Genomic DNA, 14,111 nt, shown 5'->3' on the forward strand with positions numbered 1-14,111 from the left:
CTTAGAACAAAACCAAAAATATATATATGCACACAAGGACACACACACACATATTTGGTTTGTGGGTAAATTGTTTCATTTCTAGTAGATCTTTATTGAAGAATCTGTCATCTATGGAGTTTCTTGGGAATGGATTTATTCCAAAGGGAATAAATTATATGTCAAATACAATGAATAACCAATTAAAATAACAACAAATAACTTGTGTTTGATTGCTTACCATGCTCGGGGCTAGGCTAGACTATTATGTTATTATTTTACCTTCTCCACACTGTGGGACTATGGGACTATTATTATTGTCTCCATGATGCAGATGGGATACACATGTTATTACCATCATCACAATACAGAACTTAGGGCTTAGAGAAGATAAATCATAACCTAAAAGAGTGTTTAGATAGTGTTAGAGGAGTTACAGTAAAAAGGAAAAAAGGAGAAAAAAAAGAAAAGAAAAAAAGCTCACCTCAAGTTCTTTTGAGAAGTCTGTGCTTTTTTCCTCACTTTTCAGGTATAGTTTTTCTTCTCCACCCTGAACAGAAATAAGCACAGCCTGTATATTGTAGATCAGAGCCCTAAAGTCACTGCTACCAAAATCCCAAACAAAGTAGAAATCAGTAATTGGGAAACTACATATTTTGTTTCTAGTTCAAGAAGAGTTACTTCCATTAATGACATGACTAAGGCACCAAGTAAAAATTGCTGGCTCGAATATCAGGTCATTTATCTACTAAGAAAAACAAGAAATAACTCAGATACAAATGATGCAAGTGGCTGCTGAATTAGGAATATGTTTGAAAATCACTTTCTACCAAGAAGTTACATGTTAATGGGCCCACTATGGCCTAGGAGATATTCATAACTATGTCTCTTATTCAAAAGATTATGGAGACTAGTGAATGGTAAGGTTAATAAAAAGCTATTGAAATGATGAGATTTTGTGTGAAAATTAACCTAATCAAATACCAGATTTCTCAAGACTTTTGGGGAGATAAATACCAAAGTTGCTAAGTTAATGCTCTTTCATTTACTTTATGAATAATTGTACATCCAGTTTAGGACTATGGAGACCAAAATAGGACCATAAGAAATTCTAAATGTCATTTATTTAGGAAAGTATGAGGAGTAGAGATTTAAGCAGCATCAAGAGTCATGATCTTTAGGAGCCAAACTCAAGGTGAGCTTGCAGATTGCTCACGCCCAGGTTCCAGCATGGCTCTTTCAGTCACTTTTCTGCCCAACTCAGTGACCAATGGAGATAGCTTCTGACAAGCAATGAAATCTTATGAATTTATTCAAAACTGAATTTATCTTAGGAATAACTTAAAGATTTAGACATTGTTTGACTTTTTTGAGAAAATATTCTCTAATTCAACTGGGAACTCTTATTTTTTTTCTACTTTCAAATATAGTCTGTGTCTCTACACTCAACTGTAGCATAAGAATTTGTTATTTTCTATTGTATTGAAAGGAATACTTAAAATAGAAGTTGCAAAGACATTTGATATTTAAAATGTACCTGGAACTGCCATATATCCTTACCTTTTGAAGTCATAGGACCAGAGATGTAAAGTAGGTATCCAGAAGGAGCATAATTCTAATTTGAATCTATTCTTTCCAGCATTTCCATTCATTTCATTAAGGTAATTCTTTTACTCAGGAAATAAAGCAGTAGGCAATTGTTTTCTGCCATTTTTTTTTTTTTTTTTCTGTAGGGAGCCTCATCCAATTATATTAACAGTCTTATTCCTACTGCTGTGCTCTCAACAGAATCTGAATAAGAAGAAACTCCAAATCCAATTTAAAAATAAAGGTATCAAAACCCTTTCAACAATTTGCACTAGACTGCATTATTTGATTTGGAAGAAAGTGAATCAGACTACTTCCATTTCTTGATGAAACACTAACTTATTTGCTAACTTTAAAGAAATGGCTCTCTTCAGGGGCTTTGAAAGTGTTAACATTTCCATCCTAGCTTGCCTGTAGTAATTATCCCCCATGCCTAGCACTCTTTTTTTTAATTGAACATATTTTAAAGAATGATAGTTTCTCATGCTTCAAAATTCAAAATCTGTCTCAGAAAGGATCAGTTGTTAACAGCTTATTGTATAGTATGTAAACACTTCGTATGCATATACAAGCAAAATAGATATTAGCTAGCAGTCCTTAAAGGGTAAGAAAAGCTTCCTAAATTTAGGTGTATATTTTTTCATATTTTTAAAAATAAGAACAGGATTTTGGTTTTTTAAAACCTATTAAACTTCTCTTCAGACATGTATTTTAAATTTTCCTTAACTGTTAATGTTATATTCATCGGCAACACTACCTAATTTGCCATAAGTTGTTGAAATAAGCAGTTTTCAATTACAGCTTGATAATATGAGGAATAATACATATATCCTTGGTGGCAATGAAGCATACTTCTCAGGGATACCTTTTACTTCTCTGGGATAGTGTTTTTCCTTCTTAATTCAGTAGATTTCTTGTATCTCTAGGAAAGAGCTGTACATTTATTATAGGTGAATGTAAAATTGCATTTAAAAATCATTCATTGAAAATCTGACTTCTTTAAAAAATTATACAGGAAGATTGATGTACATTTTTAGTAAGCAAGCTGTATATTTTCTTATAGTCTTGGTATATCAGAGATGAAAAGCTCCTGCCCCCTTCTCTCTGTTAGGAAAATTCCAGAGAAACACTGAGAATGAGAAGAGGGATGAAAGATTAGGGAGAGCCCAGGCTTCACAGCCTGCCAGACCTGGGTTTCATTCCACTTGCCCAACTATTTACTTGGTAAATTCAGGAAAATCACTACATTTTCATGAGCCTCGTTTCTATTATTCTCATATAGGACGGTGATAATACAATGGATCATTACAAAGATTAAATTAGATTATTTGGAGAGTACCTAGCCCATAAAAAGCATTCACCAAATACTCCTTTGCATTTGAAAATTGTCATTTCATTAAATCCTTGTTTTATTTTAAGAAAAAAATCTATTTTCTGCATTCTCTTATTCTTTGATACACTTTCTATAGTAAAAACAACCTATTATTTTAAAACATCTCTTTAAAAGAGTGAGGACATCTACATGAGAAGGAGTAGCATGTGGATGGGAGTTTTTTAATTGTTAAAGGAGGTAGCGTTTCTAAAAGGGAAATTCAGAGACCTATGTTAAACATATAAACCATTTAAGTCACAAGCCCTTGCAGTCAACTTAATGAGGCTGATATTTAAGCTGGATGTGATTTGTATGTAAGCTTGTAAGCACTTCATACTAAATTTGCGTTATTTTACCTCTTCTCCTTGATTGCAATCTTCTGCAGAATAGTCATTGTTGCACCTCAACTCTGTGAAACTATATTGCCCCTAGATATAAACCCTATACACTTTGTCAGTCTTTAACAAATGCTTGCTTAGGACACACAAAGCCCTTAATTATACTAGGACCCAGTTAACTATAAAGCTAATTTTAATAGCTGAAGTAGTAGAAAGATTAATATTCAAAACCCCACTCATCTTTTTTCTCATTGAACAATCTAGCAAATAGCGTTGGTGATTTTGTTTTCCTTTGCTTTCTGGGACACACATTCTTTATTTACTGTTTCATTTTGTCTTCTCTGAACATACCATTTACAGCCTTCCAGTTGTTCTTGAAAAGTCACTTGGTATGAAATAATAGCGAGTTATGCTGGAGTGGCTCTTGGATCATCAATGCAAGTGAGAAGGGACACTAAGAAAGGGGCTTCTAGGAGGATGAGTGGAAAAGCTGGCCTGCTGAATCGGGAAGTCCGCAGGGCCGGTAAGAATGCGTATGAAGTAACCCCGGTAACCAGTGACCAATAAGAAGGGACCATCAGTGACCAATAGGAAAAGGCAATACTGCCTGGAGGTGCAGAGAGGCCAATGAAAGACTTGCAGCCAATTTCAAATGGAGGGAATAATTAACATCCCTGCAGGCCTTTGTCTCTCTCACCTTTTCTCCTTCAGTAGAGGGATCCACTTACAATTCTCTTTGGAAGTGCTCTAAACTTTCTCTTTGGTCTTCCTAAATAAAGTCTCTCTTTGTTATCCTGACACTTGTCTAAGTTCCTTCTCTTCCTATCCACACGCCTGTTCCCTTCCAGTTTTGTTTACACTTTTTTTTTTTTTTTCCAGACAGTCTCACTATGTCGCCCTGGGTAGAATGCCTTGGCGTCACAGTTCACAGCACCCTCAGACTCGTGGGCTCAAGGGATTCTGTTGCCTCAGCCTCCCCAGTAGCTGGGACGACAGGCGCCCGCCACAATGCCTGCCTAATTTTAGAGGCAGGATCTCTCTGGCTCACGATGGTCTCTTAAATTGTGAGCTCAGGCCATCTGCCTGCCTTGGCCACCCAGAGAGCTGGGATTACAGGTGTGAGCCTCCGCGCTGGCCTTTGCCCTTGATTACTGCAATGCCTTGGTTGAACTTTAAAGCTCATGGGAGTAATTAAACCGAGTCAACTGGGTTCAGGGAGCCCACCCCCGACCCCGCAACTCCAACTCAAGGGTTCACTTTAGAAACTAGGAAAGTGAACCTGGGCTAGCCAGTGATAGTGTGTAGTTAAAGAAGTCAGGGTGGTAAGTGGTCAGAACGCACATCTTCCCACCCACAGCACGTCTTAGTTAAAGACAAAGAGAAGAATTGTTTTCTCTTTACAGTACAAAATTAGACTAGGAAAGTCATAAAAGATGTTTCTCTTTATAAGCCACTCAGATTACCTCAGTGGTTTTTCTTATTTCAGTATTTTTCAACCTTTTTATCTCATGGCACACTTTAACCTATAGTTAAACTTCTGTGGCACACTTAAATTGTATTGATAAAAAAAAAAGTAACAAAAAATAAAATATACTTCTGGTGCTGTGAGCTTCTTTTGAAAATAATTTAATTAATCTTTAAAAATTTTCATGATATGCCTAAGATCCTCTCATGGCACACCAGTGTGCCTCAGCACAGCAGCTGAAAATCACTGCTTTATTTGGAGCTCTGATCTGGAAAGCATGTGACTATTATCTGTAACTGGGTTAAGGTGGAGACATGACTGTGAAGGAGTTGAAGTACCTTACTTAGTCTTATTCTGCTTTGATGGCCTCTTCAGGGACAAATTTGGGTATTGTTACAGGCAGTGAACTAATAAAAACCCTGTGGAATTAAGCTTCACATTATATCATGAACTTCCCCAAGTTCAAAGCCCATCAGTTCATTATTAGTACTAGGTCTAGAACCAAGTCAAACTGGAGCATCAAATACTTTTATAAAATGTCATTTGAATAAGATAATGATAAGTAACAATAGAAGCACATGAATTGAGATATTGCTGAACATTCATTTTCTTAATTGGATATCAGAATGTGCTTTATCACTTTGTAATGATAGGAGCAGTATGAAATATTATGTTTTGCACTACTATATTAATTATAATATTTATTGAGCACTTATACCATGTCCCAGGCACAGTCCAAGCTTTTATGTACAAATTATCACTTAATCTTTGCAATTACCCTTGGAGATAGTGTTATCCCCATTTTACTAGGAGGACGTGTGGTTTACTTTAATTAACTCAAGTAATTGAGTTACTTACTGCACAGTAAGTGGTGCAGCTGGAGTCCAGACTGGGTGGGGCTGACTTGATAACCTCTTAATCCCTGTGTTAAATCAATTTCTCTGTCCATGCAATACGTGTACTTGATCCTTTAGTTGATTTATTGATGGTGACAGTTAATTTTAGTTTTCTTCAAAATGAAACTCTGAACTCTATAAGCTGGTCAAAAGGATCGAAGTTTGCATTTGAATAAAAGTTTAGAGATAACAGAGGATTTGAGTATTAATGGAAGAAAGTAAGAAAGGAAAGGGTGAAGGAAAAGAAGGAAAAAAGTAACTTAGTCCCTCTGTCAAACCTCTTTTAATAAATGTTATTTTTCACAAATATAAATTTTACAACACATTAATCAGTGCTCTTTTATATTTCCTTCTAGCTTTCAAATAATCTATTACATGTAGATCCTTCTTTATGGCCATTATGAATGCCCATTTTAGTGCGAAAATATTTTTGCTGGATTCTTCAAAAAAATACCTTCAGGAAAGAATTTTGAAGACCTCTTGTCAAGAAACTGACTTTAAAATGTTTTATTCTATACAGATCTTTTAATTGTAGTGATTCCTGCAAAAATGATTTTTGTCATTATAACTGGCAAAACATAATTTTAAAGACAATCATTGTAATAAAAATATAAATTATGAAAGTATTCACAGAAAATATTTTCTGACCCCACCCAGTTTGAGAACCACTACTTTGGTACTGTTTCCACCTGTTCCATGATTCTGGAAAGGTCCCACCTTTAGGCAAAATGTATCAAGACACCAAGTCACTTAAGCAGTAATTGTCTGAAACCAGGTTCTCTAGGGTAAATTTTGTGTAAGAAACCTTGAATGTGAAGATTACAATCTGAAGTTTGCTTTGAGATGGGGATAATACACAGTGTAGTGAACTATTGTAAACCTAAGTGACCTAATTACAATTAGAAGAGGAAAGAAAGTGAGGTAGGAAACTAGAGATTGAGGAGAAAGGAAACCAAGTTTGAAGCCTCCTTATAAACAGGAAATGATGAGCTGCATCTCAGAAATAAAATTGTAAACAAAGAGAAGAGAAGGCAATCATAAAAATGTCTAAGATGGCTAGTGGAACACTGGAATGAACTCATTTACCTTCCTTTAATATCAGGGACTCTATTGCCTTGTAATTTGAACATTGTTATTTTTCTTACCTCTTATCTCTTTTCTCGCAATTACCATCAACCTAATATTCATTCATTTACCAGAGTTTGCAGCCTTGTGCAGAGACAACAGTATAGGGCCAGGTTGGGAGATTGTATTCCTAATATAAAAGTCAGGAAAACGTCAGGCCTGGCTTCCAGAGATACAAGTTAACCACATCCCATGCCACAGTGGAAGGAAAGAAGGGAATTAGAAAACTGTCCCGGTTCAGAAGGGAGCCCCTTTAGCTATAACTACAGGAACATCCCCAAAAGCAACAATTTAGAGTTGGGGAAAATTGCCAGATGAGAAGGACCATGTGACTGCTGTGTCCACACCATCTTCTCTTCCATAGGCCCAATACTTTAGCATAGTCTACCATGTGCTCATTTAAAAATTTCACTCAATAGAAGAGATGTTTCTTCAAATAAATGTTATTCGGAAAGAAGCCCAGTATACAAGTCTCCGTGATAAAGCAGGTCTGCTTTAGGTGAGCTGAGCGGGAGGTTTGGAGCCTTACCTGGTAGCCTTATAACCACATTAATCTTCCAGGAATAAAAGCCTCTCAGGAGCTTCCTCAGAAACTTCAAAACACCAAGGAACAAGATTCTAAAATTGTCCAAAGTGCCCTTAATGAAACACAGGTGTGGTCTAAACTACTCTTTAATATGGTGATAGTTGTGAAGATCCTGAAGCTGTTAACATAACTAATTTGGGCAAACAGGTTGGTTGCAGAACTGAAGGACTTGGTGTAATAAATTACTCGCTGGGATATTTTTATTTTATACATATAAACAAATGTATGTCTAATTGTAAGTTTTCAGAAAACAACATTCGCAAAAAATGTATTTTGGTAGAGATTAAAAACTCACCATACGGCTGCCATTTAGTCCCCAGTTAACCTTTTCTTCTCCCTTGTAGATGTTGAAACCCCTGTAAATTTCCTTCAGCAACTTAAGTAAAATATCCATTTATAGTTTTAACTCTCTTCTTTGGCCCCTAGAAGTAGAGGATTCTTCAGAACATGTATACACATGCAAAATTTTTACCATTTAAGGAATTCTTCAATGATTCCTGAATCTAGCCAAACCTTTGGAACCTTCCACAAATAGCTCCTTGACCTTAAGATATAAAGCTGCTACTTTTATGAGCAAATCAAATCAAGGAATATTTCTTCACCTCTAGTTCCTGTAACCATCTTTAAGGTAGGAATGTTTACTTGCCATCTCAAAATCCTGACCTTTAGTATAAACACTTGTACCGACTAGAATATAGATGTCTTCTTACTATTTCTGAAAAAGATGATATAGCAAAATTTTCTTTGAAACTTTTTTTTTTTTTTCAAAAATAGTTTCTAGCCTTCTTTCTTGGAGCTTTAATACAATGTAGTCCTTAGTTTAAGAACTTCCACATTCCTGATTTTTGGTTTACCACTTTTATTTGTGAAAAATGAATGTGTAATAAAGATTTACATTTCCAACCCAAGGAGGCTTCGTGCAATGACCATTGCACTTTCAACCCAAGAAGTAAATTAACTCCGCCATCTCTTAACTTACCAGGGCTTCTCGGAAAGTATGGCTAGATACTTCCTGGACAGTCCTTGTGTATCTCGATTTCCCCCGTTCCTTCCATTCTCGAGTTCTTCAATTAGACCCAATTTGCAGGACTTGACCGGATTGACATTGAGAGCCACATTGAGACAGGCAGCTAAAGCAAACTCTTTGCCAAGGCATCGTCTCAAAGTTTTATTTTTTTCTTCCCACGGTATGACCCACTTCAGTGCCAGTAGCCATTGGGTAGAGGCCAGGCAATGGTCGGGGTCAGTTTGCTCTGGCATGGGGTACTATGACAGGCCAGAGGTACAGGCCTGTCAGAACATCTCAAACTTTTAACATGATAGGATTGTTTGATGGAGCTTGTAAGCCTCTGATGTAATTACCTGTTTCATCTGCTCCCAGCATCTCTAGCTGTTACCTCAAGAATTATGTATTCTACCCAGCCAGTCCATCCATAGAGGCTGAATCTGCACAAACATTATGTTTTTCAGTTTTGGAAATGTGATACTATTTTACCTTTGTGCCCCTCCCCCAACCTCTCGCCTCTTTAAGGTCTAGCAGAGTTTCTGGAATCCACCATCTTTAGGTTTGCAACTTGTTAATATGTCTCAGACGTGCATGTTTCTAGGCATAAACTCAATTATGACAACATCAAAGCCTAAAGACACCCAGACTTTTCTGTATGTGCCAGTAGACATTGACATAAATGTTTCACTGTCCTCCTCGGAAAAGCCCTGGTTCCTCTTCTGCAATGACTGCCAGAATAATTTTTTTCTAGAGTATAGTTCTGACCATGTCTCTCTCCTGCCGAATGCCCTTCAGAGAGTCTGCAATGCCTTCAGGGTAAAGTTTAAACTTCTTTACCCTTTACTTAGAAATACTGTTCCATGGTAAAATGAGCAAGGGCTTCGGTATTAGATACACCTGGCCTCAAATGGGGGGTCAGCCCAGGTGTAACCTTTCTCATCTTCTGTTTCTTCATCTGCATAGGGGAGCAATGAACACTCACGAGGGTTATTGGAGTCATTATATGAGATAAAAAACGTAAGAAGCTTGGTGCAAAATAAATGCTCAGTGAGCATTTCCTTCTCCTTCCTCTAGTCCGCTGGTCCCACTGGCCTTTGTAGGCCCCTTCCTCCTCCATGTGTCCCCTTTCAAGTGCATCTGACTCCAGCCCACAGACTAGTTTCCCAGTCAAGCCACAAGCCCACACCTCTGTAACATTTGCATGTAACTTCTGCCACCCAGGGAGCCTTCTTCACGTTCACCTTTTCTGTAGGACATCTCCTTGCCCCTGGAGAGAGCTATTCCTGAATAGCTCTGAATAGCTCTTCAGCTCCTTCCCAGCTGAAGCATTCCTCCTGTAGGCTTCCATCATTCTTTCATCTTGCAGAGTCATAATACCAGCTGTTTTTATCTGTCTTCCTGGTGTACCCTTAACTCTGGAGTGTGGACTCTGTCTGATTCATCTATGACGCTCCACTGCCCCACTCATTTCCTAGCAAATATTGGTTAAATGATTGAATGAATGGTCCAGAGAGCAGAATAAATAGGGTTTTGAAAGTGGTGGCGTAGCTATTGATCTATCAATGCAAAAAGCAACACTTCTACCCCCTGAATGGGCAAAACTGTTAAAGGCGAGAGGCTAGATGGCTTATGAATAATACTGAGGTTTCCTTTTTGCAGGACTCTTAGAAATATAATCAAGCTGAAATGGCTTCGGTTCTCCTTCAGTAAGTGGTTACTGTGGGGATGTGTGTGAAATGAATTCCTACGCTGTTAGGAGGCACACCCACACTGACAGAGAGGCTTATGATGCCCTTCTCGGGTCTGAAACATTACCCAATTTCAGGGACAAATGTGAAGTAGCATGTGTCCTCCGTGTTTGGCTTCCCTCTTGCCATGGACACTGTAAACAGTGAGATTCCTTGGGGATTTTTCCTTTAACCTTGTTAGGGTTGATAAGGGCGGTTGTGCAGCAGGGCACCTGCCCATGGGAATAGTTCATACTCATATTTTCTGCTGTTAGTCAGTATTCCCACCGGCGCATTCTGGGTCATATGGAAAGTGTCAGAGGCATACAGTTACTGATTTCATCTTTTAATCCAGTTGCCCCTCAAGGTTGGTGTGTTTTGCTTTGAAAGTTTTTCCCTAAAAAGCCCTTTTGTAAATCTACAGAATTTCATAGATACTGTTCCTGTCTGTCTAATGGGCGCTGCTTTACCTCGTCCCAGCCAGACCAGGGGGGTTCTTTCTTTGCCTTGAAAACCTCTTTGAATTCATCCTCCTTCACTCTACAAATAACTTGATTTTTCCCCATATCCAAATTCCTCCTCTCCCAGTTTTTTCACAGTAGTTTATTTTCTCCTGTAAAACTACATGAAAACTTTTTTTTAAATTTCCAGTCTTAGAAATTATAATCCATAAGGTCAAATCACCAAAGCAAAAGAAGAAATCCTTCTGTCAAAGGACAGAGATGAAAAGAAAGCCGGGACTTTTGCCTCTGGGGACCAGGGGGGACCCTGTGGCATCTGGGCAGAGGTACGGGGAAATTAGGATGTGGGCAGGAGAAAAACACATGTCAGCCTCTCCTATGCATCTAGTTCAGGCATAACCCTCTGTAACAACCCGGAGGCAGACAAGGGTGACCAGCTGTTCCAGTTTTCCTAGCACTGAGGGATTTCCCAGGAAGGGGGACATTCAGTGCTAAAACTGGGAAAGTCCTGGGCAAATTGGGACAAGTTGGTCACCTTATCTTTCCCTTGCTGCTGCTCTTTTAAAATCTTTATTCTTTTGAAAATATGCACTGATCTTCAATACTTCCTGATAATATTCAAAGATCGTAGACCAGCACATCAGGGAGGGTACACTGTCTGTAAATGTTATCATGTGAGAGAGCAGGATGACAAATCGAGGTCACCTGTGCCAGTGCTAATTGCTTGGTCATAACTGTCTGGAGTAAAGTGTTAATAGTTTCTTGCATATGCTCCCAGAGAGTATTATAAACACTGTTTTGCACCAAGATTTTTTTAAATTTATTTGTAGTTGGGCATGGTGGCAGGTACCTGTAATCTCAGCTAATGAGGAGGCTGAGGCAAGAGAATTGCTTGAGCCCAGGAATTTGAGGTTGCTATGAGCTGTGATGCCATGATACTCTACCCAGGTGACAGAGTGAGACTGTCTTAAAAAAAATTGAATTTGTTTGTACGGGCTTATACAGATAATGAGCTACCTCGTTTTATTACCTGACATACAGCATTTCATTATGATGTGTACAGTGATCCATTTAATCTAATGATAGATTGATGGATCAGTTCCACTTTATTACTATTACAAATAACATTGCAGTCATCCCTGTACCTGAAAAATCTTTGTGTTCTTTTATAAGTATATTTACTGAATAAGTCTTAGCTGTGAAATTGAATTTAAACTTTTCATAGATATTGTCAAGATGTCTTCTAAAATGACTACGTCAAGTTATAATTTCACCATCCACATGAGAAATGCTTACAGTCCCATACCTACTGATGCTAAAATTCCCCAAAAGTGTATTTTGTCCATCTTATTTACTCATACCAAGTTGATCATTTTTTTCTGTGTTTACTATCCACCTCATTAAATCAGTTATCTTTGGAGGAGGTTATTTATTCTGCATTGCTATGTTTAATGTTCTGGACATACTGGTTTTAAGAAAATGAGCTCCTCCTTTTCTCTAACATTTTTCTTTACTTTAACTTTGTGCACGGTATTCATTTGTTTTACCTTTCAGACTTTTAAGATATCTTTGTAGTTAAATTCATCTTTTGCAGATGGTTTGTATCCTGTATCCTTTGTCCTTGTTTTGCTGGCATTTGGTGCAGTGCCTATGACAAATTAGATTCTCAATAAATGTTATTTTAAATGAATGGACAATGAATTGATGAATAAATAAATGATATTATGTGTTTTATTTTATTCCTCACCTTGATTCAAGGAGAGTTGCAAGATGAATGCCAAAGTGTATATTTCAGCAGAATTTGATGGTACATGATGTTAGGGGATGATATCCTGTGCATGGTGCTGGCATAGGGGAGATACCCATGTTGAATGAATGAGTAAACTATGAATAATAGTAAGGTAAATAGAACTTGGGTTAGTTGGAATTTATCCTTCTGGGTCAATGGCAGGTGCTTCTGGAAGTGGTGAGTTGCAAACAAACCCAGACTAGAGAGGATTGTGTTTATAGGCACCAGGGTTTCAACTCAGTATCATTGATGCCTCATACTCAATTCCTTTCTTGTAAGGATATTAAACTGGAATAGTAATAAAAAGAAAAAGGGTTATAACCATCATCCCTGAACTGAGAACCCCATTTAATTCAACTTATAATGTCTATAATATCTCTGCTGTGTTTGAAAGGTTAAAAATTTCCTAGAGAAAACATGTATTGCTACTACTTGCCAAAGTACTCACAAAATGGCCTGATTACTAAGAACAGAAAACAAACCAAATCAAAATAAAGTGAACCAAAAGGCAACAGAAATAAATGTGTCTTAATGTAGCTGGGTAGTTACCAAATCTGCTCTCGTCAGACCACCAGCCTTCAGAGTAAGGGCACATCCTTCAGGATAGGCGTGCATCAAGCATGCATCCTTGTGGTGGGGGCATGCAGTGAGGTGCACTCCCTTCAGTGAGGCAGTTTCCTGGGTCATTTGGGGTCTTCGGAAAGTCCTCTTGTTGGTGCACTGAATAGCACATGCATTATGTAACTCATCGCAACCCAATCGCTGAACCCATGGTTTCATAGCTATTAAAATACGCCACAAACCAAACCACCTGTGAGGCGCCAACTCAGCAAATGTGCCTATGCACAAAGAGTCATAAAAATATTGGAAATGAGGATGAAAGAAGCCCAAATAATGACCTGGAGCTCATATATTCCATGCCATCAGGCACAAGAGCATAAGTGTGCCAATTAAGTTGAAGGAAGATGGCAGCCAGAGCGTTGGGACTGAAGACCACCCTTACTAAGCAAGAGGGCCATACAATGTGGAACAAATCAGAGCAACCACTGTGGGTCCCGTATTGGAAAAACTGCAATTCTGGATAATTATGTGCAAGTACTAAGAGAAATGCCAGACATTAGAATCCATGTTTAATGTGAAAATTGCATTTTGTTTTTTTGTAGAACCTCAATATATAGTTTTCTGTATAAAATGTGGGCATATATCTAAAGGAAAGAAAAACGCCAGGATTGAATTTTAACATCCAATTAACATTTTAGTTAAATTCAAAGGAACATGACTTTTCAAAGAGAAAAGTGTTCTCTGTCACACTCTCTCTCTAGCATTAGTTGGTTCTGGACATGTTGTCTTAGGTTATAATTAAAACTAGACTGTATGGAAGTAAATTAATGTTTGTCCTCAAAGGCCCATTGTTCTCCTGATTTTATCATTTATTCTTTGTTAATAAGGTGGTAATGTGGCCTTATGAGCTTCCATTGATGTGGGAATCTCAGGAATTAAGAGATAACTAGAATTAATGTTGAGTATTATTAATTCTTTTCTTTCTCTTATTCTGTACTTTATTACCTCATTTTTTCCCTAAATCTCACAATCTTAGCTCCAGTTCCCTAGAAACACCCAACAGGCTAACATTTATGGGGGAAGTGGAACCATGTAATTCCAGGAAAGCAAAAGTGGAGTGGAGCGAGGGGATCACTAGCAGGTTAAGAACAGAAACCAAATAGAAGGTGTGCATTGCCAACCTTGTTACAATTTTTCAAAAACACAACTGGATTTTAAC

The 14,111-nt window shown here is 37.7% G+C and overlaps 1 protein-coding gene, 1 long non-coding RNA gene and 1 pseudogene across 6 annotated transcripts in view; 1 reads left to right on the top strand and 2 right to left on the bottom strand.

Moving 5' to 3' along the window:
- The window catches only part of LOC128585070 (uncharacterized), a 12,913-nt gene extending 3,273 nt beyond the window's left edge, over positions 1 to 9,640 (bottom strand). The window contains exons 1-2 of the long non-coding RNA XR_008379824.1: positions 9,596 to 9,640; positions 464 to 529 (exon numbers count right to left, since the gene is read on the bottom strand). This is a non-coding gene — a long non-coding RNA (uncharacterized LOC128585070). The remainder of the gene's footprint in view (positions 1 to 463; positions 530 to 9,595) is intronic.
- The window catches only part of LOC128584991 (cAMP-specific 3',5'-cyclic phosphodiesterase 4D), a 566,576-nt gene that overhangs the window by 407,075 nt on the left and 145,390 nt on the right, over positions 1 to 14,111 (top strand). The window lies entirely within an intron of this gene.
- Positions 8,532 to 8,657, bottom strand: LOC128593236 (uncharacterized; annotated as a pseudogene).

The sequence above is a fragment of the Nycticebus coucang genome, chromosome 1 (genome assembly GCF_027406575.1).
Source record: "Nycticebus coucang isolate mNycCou1 chromosome 1, mNycCou1.pri, whole genome shotgun sequence".
NCBI classification, from domain to species: Eukaryota; Metazoa; Chordata; class Mammalia; order Primates; family Lorisidae; genus Nycticebus; species Nycticebus coucang.